The following is a 9,279-nucleotide window of genomic DNA, read 5'->3' as shown; positions in this document are numbered from 1 at the left end:
CGTACAGATTGTTTCCACATGATTTTACGTGAAGGATTTTTGTACGAAGTTAAATAATCCTAAGGTTTTTGGGCGTTCCGAACTCAGTGGAAATGACGGATCGAGGAGATTTTGCTCCGTTGGTATTGATTTTGTGAGTTTGTATGGAGGTTCTTTCAATTGATTGATGAGTACGAAAGCCACGGTAAATTGTAACGGCTTGCAGGTAGTGTTGAAACAGGTGGAGCTCCAGTTGACACTTTAGCAAGGGATACAGGTAGACAGAATTTGTTGTTTAGGTGCAAAACAATGGCAAATCTGAAAAGAAGCGAGTGACTTTCGCTTTGGATTTGGTGAATGACAATGATCTCTCGGAGCCACGTCACGTCGTATCGGGCGTCGTATAGCGGTGATGAGCTATAGGAGACACCCCAGTGGTGGTGTGTGCCATGCTGATTTAGTGATGGCGGTAACAAAAACATTCTTGGAAGGGATGTGGGTCATGCGTGTATAGCAGCGTACGGGACACCCCAGGTGGGGGTGTGCGCCATGTTGGTTTAGTTTTGGCTGTAACAGGGATGTGGGCCATACGGTAAAGTGTGGTGGATACACAAAGACGGGTGATTGCAGAGAGATATCATCAACGATTTTCTTCAAGGTGGTTTGCAGATTACATCGGAATTAAAGTTTTAGGTTTCCTTATAAATAGTCTCTGTAAGATAACCTATAGGAATGAATTAAAGTTTTAGATTTCCTTATAAATAGTCTCTGTGGGATAACCTATAGGAATGAATTAAAGTTTTAGGTTTCCTTATAAATAGTCTCTGTGGATAACCTATAGGAATAAATTCCTATATGGGATTAGGGGCAAGCAAAGGGTAGTAACTTGTGGGTGTGAGAGTGGTGTGTGGTTTCTTAAAAATAATAAAACTTCTTTTCTATCTGGTGGACATAGGCAGAATTTTGCTGAACCATGTTAAAATTTCCCTTGTGTAATTTGCTTGTGTTCTTCTCTGTTCGTGGTTGTGCATCCGTTATCCCTAACAAACAATGTGAGAGTTGTATTATTCATGTTTGTGGTTGTGTAACTTGTGTAACCTAAGTATCTATTGGATCTCTGATTTTCCCAACGCCTAGTGGTGGAAGAATTCTAACTTTCTGAATTTGTACTATTTAGAGCAATTGAGTATCCATTCCTCGAGTTTGTAAGCTATTATTATATCTATATCTTTTATACTTTAAATATGTGAAGCACACCCCTATTCTTAGAACAATGGGATCTAGTGTCCATTTATTTTCAAATTTTTCGAAGTGTCTTTTTCAATGTTCAAATCCTTTCGATGGAGAAAAGCATAAGGAGGAAGAATGGGAGGGGAAGATTGTGCATCTTTTTGAAGGTTATCGTCAGGTAATAAGGATAAATAAATAAATAAATAAATAAATAAATAAATAAATAAATAAATAATATATATATAAATATATATATATATATATATATATATATATATATATATATATATATATATATATATATATATATATATATATTTTTTTTTTTTCTATTCTATAATAATAAGATAAATGGGAGATGTTTGTAATATATTAATAATTTACAAATTCAAAGGTGTATATGAAATTTTTATTTTATTTTTATTTTATTATTTTTTTAAAGGATTGTGTCACTTCCATGGTACTTAATGTCGGCGATATATCGCCATGTCGGACATGGGCGACACGACATTGGCCATCGAAACGAAAGTTACAACTTGTCGCCGGAAAATCGCAGGAAATCGATGCTTTTTCGTCGAACCTTTCGAAATGTCGACGAAATCAACTATTATGTCGCCGGCGGCATGAGTACAACCGCTGCTGGTGTGTTCTACCGCCGGAAGAGAGGAAGAAAATAGCTGATACAAGCCGCAACTCTTCCAAATTTTCGACGGACTGAATACTCCGGTCTTCTCTCCGTTCACCGGTAACAAAATTGATCGAAAACCCTCTCTGCTCTTTCTCTCTCCAACTCTTCTCCACGACTTCACCACCGCTGCAAGCCTGCAACTCTTCTCCCGCATGACCTGAGTCACCTGACTACCTACCTCTCTCTGCGATCTCTCTCTGCGATCCCTCTCTGCGATCTCTCTCTGCGATCTCTCTCTGCGATCCCTCTCTGCGATCTCTCTCTGCGATCCCTCTCTGCGATCTCTCTCTGCGATCCCTCTCTGCGATCCCTCTCTGCGATCCCTCTCTGCGATCCCTCTCTGCAATCTCTCTCTGCGATCTCTCCCTCTCCAACTCTTCTCCTCCACCGCTGCAAGCCTGAGCAGAACTGAACGGAATTGAAGCGGCATTCATGCATGCAACGACTTCATCTTCTATCAAGCAAAGAAGATCTTTTTCTCCCGAGGCCGTCGGAGTTCGTTCCAAAGCCCGGCGCTTGCCTAGATCACTGGCTCGATGTCATCACAACCCTTCTGTTGATCGATCAGAAGAGGAAAGTTGTTCGATCGCAGATGTAGATTCATTTGTTCCCAGAATTGGGCAGTGGAACCTTGTCTATTCTCCTTACCCGCGTAAAGTGAAGGCTGCAACCTCAGTCTGCGATCTCTCCCCCTCTCTCTCAGTGCAATTTCTTCTCTCCCTTAGTCTGATCTCTCTCTCCCGATCTGCGACGGTGCACTGTGCACAACCGTCTAAACTGAAGTTACTCTCACCCGCTAAATGTCGTCGACAAGTTCGCCGACTTTTCGGAGTTTCGGTGGTGTCGCCGGCCACCGACACGGTGATACCAACCGATACGTCGGACCTTGGTCACTTCAGATCTCTTATTTCGTCTTCCCTGTATGTTGGATGTGTATGTTTCTAGTTTACCAAAAAAAAAAATGCGCATTCTCTTCCCCACCCCACGCCAGCCTGGACAATACAGAGAAGCGAGCAAACACAAAAAAAGAAAGCGTCTCATGGCAAAAAATTTTTCCTACACAGGATGATCTTGTAAGAGTTGAGTGTCCTTATCTGCTTTTGATGGCATATGTAAACCAAATTAAACGCTATTTAGCCTGTTGGTAAGTTTTTTTTTTTTTTTTTTGGGGGTCAAAGCTCAACTGAGGTTAGGAGCTTGAATCTTCCAGTGGTCAGAAATCAAACTCCCTACCCTTTGCAAAGAAAAGCTGACAGTTTCCCCTAAAAAAAAAAAAAAAAAATAAATTTTAAACTGGATTGAAGTCTAAAATAATTGAATCGACCATAATGCTTTGAGAATCAATGGATAAAGTGGCTTTGGTTTACGTGATAACTTGGACTGGGACCACATGTGCTTTCTCCGGGTCTAGATCTTCTTTGCTCAACTGCTCATCTTCTCATTTTGCCACCTTCATACATGGGTTGTTAGTGTACCACAGGTGAGCTTGTGTCAGTCCAACTATGACGGTGAGAGGATGGGACGATAGTCCGCTGAGAGGATCTAAATCACTATTTCTCTCAGTTGATCAATGAGATTTGGACCTTACCTAGTTGGATGATGATGACTACTCCTCTTTTTACTTGGTAAAGGTGACAAATCCCTCGTTCTATTAACTTTTGGATTTGAATCCTTTGTAGCTAGAATGACATCATCGACTCATCAGCCTCTTAAGGAGAGTCAATCATTGTGAATATTGACTGATCTAATGGTGGAGCATGTCTCCTCAAAACAAGACAGTGATAAACATGCTCCACCACTAGATCCGTCGATATTCATGTGGTGGACTTTTCTCAAGGGGCTGTTGGAAGGGTTATGCCAATCTGGCTGCAGAGGATGTGGATCCTTAACTTTCTCAGGTGATGGTAATTTGTTGTTAAATATAAATGTTGAACTCCAATGAGATTGTGCTTATAAGAAGAGAGGTTGTGCATAACTCAAGAGAGATAATCAAGAGCAACAAGGAGTTAACGTGGTGGTTCGGTATTTCATCTAGTCCCTGGAGGTAAACCCCTATTTTCATGCTTTTTTTCGGGAAAATTTCATTCTCTTTAAATAGAGAATTACAAAGAGACGGATATGAGTTGGTACAATTACTTATAACATGATTATAGGCAATATTTCCTTTATTTTCTTGATCACCGTCAGTTCTTTTTCCTTGACTGGGTCCTTGGTAACTTATTGGCGTGATCTCTCCAATTCCTTGATTTTCTTGATCACAATCGAATCATTTTCCTTGACTCGATCCTTGCTTACTCATTGGCATGATCTCTTCAACACACACCCTCCAAGTTGGGGTGAAAATATCTTATGGGCTCAAGTTGGACAACATGCTACAAAACTTTTCTTTTGGTAAAGCCTTTGTGGATATGTCAGCAAGTTGATCTTCATTGCAAACATACGGAGTCTCATTGATTTTGTTTTGAACTTTTTCATGAACAACGTGACAATCTACCTCTACGTGTTTCGTTTGTCGTGGAATACGAGATTGGAAGCAATGTGTCGTAGCTTGACTATCACAAAATAATTTCATAAGTATTTGAGAAACTTCACAGCCCACTTCTTGTAACAATTTTTTTACCCAAACAAGCTCACTAGCAGTAGAAGCCATTGCCCTATACTTTGCTTTAACACTCGAGTGTGTTTGCTTTTCCTAGTTACAATATTTCCTCCCACAAAAAGTACAAAAACCTGTGGTGGATATTCTATCCTGCAAACGTCACAACCCAAATTTTGTGTGTCCATTTTTCTTCATCTTGATGCCTCTTCTTGGAGAAGATTTTAGATATTGCAATGTTCCATCCACTAAATCCATTTGGCCTTCCGTCAGCACATGCATGTAATGACTTACAAAGCTCACAACATATGTAATATCAGGCCTTGTAATCGTTAAATAAATTAATTTCCGAACAAGCCTCTAATAGAGTCCATAATCTTCCATTGGGGTTGTATCTTGAAGAAATTTTCTACCATAATCCATGGGGGTATTCGTCGGTTTAGCTCCAAGCTTTTCAGTCTCCTTTAATAAATCCAGAGTCGTGTTTTCATGGTGGAATAAACAACCCTTTGCTTGAGCTAGCTACTTCTACTCCAAGAAAATATCTTAACCTCCCAAGGTCTTTGACGTCAAATTTCTCTCTTAAGTAATCTTAAGAGAAACAATTTCAGCTTCATTATCACCAATTATGACGATATCATCAACATAAACTAAGATGACCATAATACGTTGAGTATTTTTCTTGATATACATTGAAGAATTTGATTCTCCCTTCTTGAAGCAAAAGTTAACTAGTGCAAAGCTCAATTTTCCATACCACTCACTTGATGAGTGCTTAAGACCATATAAGGCAACATACAACTCTAAGTTGATTTTATAGGATGCCCAAGTTGTAATTCTATAAATATTTCTTCTTCGAGGTCACCATGCAGAAACATGTTTTCAACGTCCACTATGATTAATGACTAGCTGTTGTTGACGGCAAATTGATAGTAAAAACTCTAACTTTATTCATTTTTACCACATGAGCAACGGTTTCCTTATAGTTCGTGCCATAGTATTGGGTATATCCTTTGGCGACAAGCTTAGCCTTATATCTTTCAACTGATCCATTACTGCTAAATTTTATTTTATATACCCAATGACATCCAATGACATCTTTCCTTCAGGTAGCTTAACTATATCCCAGGTATTATTTTTATTAAAGGCACTAATCTTATCCCTCATAGCCTTTAACCCACACCTTTGAATGACTAGCTTCAGAAAAGCTAGCTGCCTCTGTATGAGTACTAATGGCAAAGAAAAAAAAATTGTGCTCTAAGAGAAATATTATTCATAACACACACAAGCTTGTATAGGATGCATTGTACTATGATAAGTAACACAATCTTGAAGGTGAGTTGAGGGATAAGTTGCACGAATTGACTTCAGCGGAGGGAATAGTAGCTGTGTCTTTAGTCATTGATCCTAGTACTGCCTCTTCTAGTTCTATTGGAATGGGTTCAACCGATTGGGTATGGCCATCATTATTGTGCTGCTCAACAGCAGGTTGCTCATTATCAACGTTTCTTCCTTCAAGCAATTCTGGATCCCTAAGATCTCGAAGAGGAGTAGGGGGAAATCAATATTCAGATCACTTAAATCATATTCTTTGGTCTTCCCCTAATTTTAATTATTGTCAGGAAAACAGGTATGGGAATCATCAAATTGAACATCATGAGACACAAAATTTCTTTGATGTAAGCTTAAGGCATTTACATCCCTTCTTTGTTGGCGAATATTCTTGCAATTTTTAGCCTTAGGGTCCAACTTTCCACCATTCTGAGACTGTACATAACAACACCCCCAAAACTCACAAATGAGAAACGTTCATTGGTCTTCTTAGGAGAATTTCCATTAGAGATTCAGTTTTTTTAGAACTTTGTCAAACCCCAATCAACCGGTTTCAGATTTACTCGAATACCCATGATGATCCAATAAACCAAAAGATCTTGGTTTATGCCAATCCATATTCACACACACACACGATAGCATAATCAAAAAAGCAAGGATAAAAAGGTATTAGATATTACGTTGTTGCAAATATCCAAAGTTAAAGAGTCAGAGTCAAATGTCAGTCAACAGAAGTCTAAAAGAGTTATAAAATGAAAGGTTTAGAGTGTATTTAATCTAATTGTTCAATTTCCCAAATTAGAGTTATGCAATCCTAGTCAAATTCCATCATGTCTTTAAAAATGATTATATGGCAATCAAAAGGGTTGAACACTGTAAGAGCAATTCATGCATGGACACGAGTCACCATGGGCCTCCACATCCTCATCCTCATCCGTTGGGATGTCATATGGCTTTAACGGCGCCACATACTCTAGAATGATGAAGTCCTCGTAATCTATTAAAGAATCCAAAAAAAAATGTTTTCTTGAGGAATGAGTTCCGTCGAACTCAGTGAGATCAATAAAATTAAATATCACATATTTAACACAAGTGCCAAACATGAGATGTAAAGATAAACGAAATGAAGTAGTGCATATATGCAAGTATGTTCCTATAACTCCAACCAATGCTAGTCTCTATGGTAAACATGCATTAAGTTGTAACACCAGCCTCCTTTGAAAAGTCTCTCCATTCTGAACCCTCATGGACTAGTTACCCTTGTTGGGAACTTGGGATAAGGCCGATCGACCTCCCACTTGGGTGTGAACCTGGTTGGGTCACTCTCTTGCTCATTCTGTCACATCCACCTAGCCGGTACCCTACCTGGCATACCCGAGTGTGTGATCCACAACCCCGAAGAACAAGTATCGAGAAAACCAACCTCCCATATACATAATAATATAATCATGAACAAGATGTAATCAATGTAATACTATATAAACAATGAGATCAAGATAAGAAGAAGAGAGACAATATAATCATAGTGCGGAAAGAAATGATACCAATATATAATAATAAAAAATGTAGAGTGTGCGGAAAATCACTCCACAACTACAGCAGAAATGTAGCTCAAACAAAATGGAATATTACAACCGATTTCCAAAAGAAAGGAAAGAAAAGAAGTAATCAAACTAAACTATGGTCTCTTTGGTCTTATAGAGAATGTCTTCATAAACATAAACAAAAGAAACTAAACAGGGCCGCTTTCATTTCAAAGTAGGGCTAATCTTGGTATGCAGCATAATCACTTGAGGGATCTTCAATGTAATCTTCGTAACCGCTAGCACCTTGAGTGAAGTATGCTTCATGGGTTTGAGCCTCGTAGTACTGGCCTTCATATTCTTCAGTACCTACAGGATAATCTAACAAAGATATTTGCACAAAAAGGAGTGAGTTCAAAAGAACTCAGCAAGACAAGTTATTCCACAACAACATAAATAACATGATAGCAAAACATAACATGATACAATGATATGAGATAGACAATGCATGTATGAATCTAACTCTATGTATGCTGGTCTCTATAGGCAGACATGCTTTAAGTCATAGCACCATACTTCTTCGGGTAGGTCAAGTCACTCTCCCTCAACCATCTAGGTATCTTGGGCTCTGCCGGTGGTAGTTGGGTCCTGCATCCCTCGAGACATTCCATGGCTGGGGTTTAGGTCACCGCTCTCTCACATCACCATTGGTCTAAGTATTGGCGCATGTCAAGGTAAAGCCTAGCTAAATACAAATCATCTACTTGGTTAAATCAACTTAGATCCAGATATGTCCATTCCTCACCCCGGGCAATCCTTTCCAGTATCCTTCACACTAGAGTCATCATAGTCTCGGACGACGGACTCATCAACCCTATTGGCTATCCACAAATAATAGACGGGAAGCTCTCATGTCCTCTCACGGTTTGGCTACCGGTCTTGAGTGCCCATGAGCCCAAGTCTACTATTTGCAACCCTACCAATGAATGGCCTCTCACGAGTATCCACAATGTGATTCATGTCCTCTCACGGGTTGGTTGCCGATCTTGAGCGCCCACAAATCTCCATTGCTACCACGGGTTACTCGGTCTCAACACCCTTCCGAATCGGGTCTGATATAACAGGGACATCCTAGCCAAACACTACTAGACAAGCCCTAGATATGACAACCAATAATTCGGGAAAGCGTCAAAGGGCACCAATGGAAATATCCCATACTATCCCACTGATGTCCAAGGACAGAAATGTCAATAGGACATTCTCCAATCCCAAATCATACCTAATCAATCACATTCCCAATTCAGTCATAACATACACAATCGATATTCCATCTTATAGAAAGATACATAATAACATGGTCAACCGCATATGTAAATGACAAGAATAAGTATTCATAATAACAAAAGAATACATGAATATGGTACTATTGTACTTGAAGTACTTACAATAGTAATACAATACTAAGAAAATACAATAATGGTAGTGAATCTAAGAAATTTCCAAAATAGAAACTAAGATTCACGAAATCTATGTAATTATGGAAACAACTGTCCCTACCTTAAATAGATTTGAAGATATTCCGAAAGTCAAAGAAATCAATCCAAAGTTAGCAAATCAACCATAGACAAGCATAGATACAACATTAGGAGAAAAACCTTGAGATTGAAGAACAATAGATCTTGCAAGAGTTCTTCACAACCACCAAGGAGAGGCTTTGAGAGAGGCTTCACATGTTCTCAGAGAGTTCTAGCAAAAAAGGAGGTTAATAACCATGAAGTATACTTAAATAGAACCTTAAAAGACCTAAAAATCAAATATTCTCGGATCTTACAATCAGCTGGCTGATTGGCTGGTCGACTGGCCAGTCGACCAGGCAATCAACCAGGCTAGGAGAGCAAGCCTAGACAAGGATTTGATAGCCTAGATCAACT

This window comes from Hakea prostrata, chromosome 2 (genome assembly GCF_041222555.1).
Source record: "Hakea prostrata isolate BN-2017 chromosome 2, UWA_Hpros_2, whole genome shotgun sequence".
NCBI lineage: Eukaryota > Viridiplantae > Streptophyta > Magnoliopsida > Proteales > Proteaceae > Hakea > Hakea prostrata.
This window is presented reverse-complemented; position numbering follows the sequence as displayed.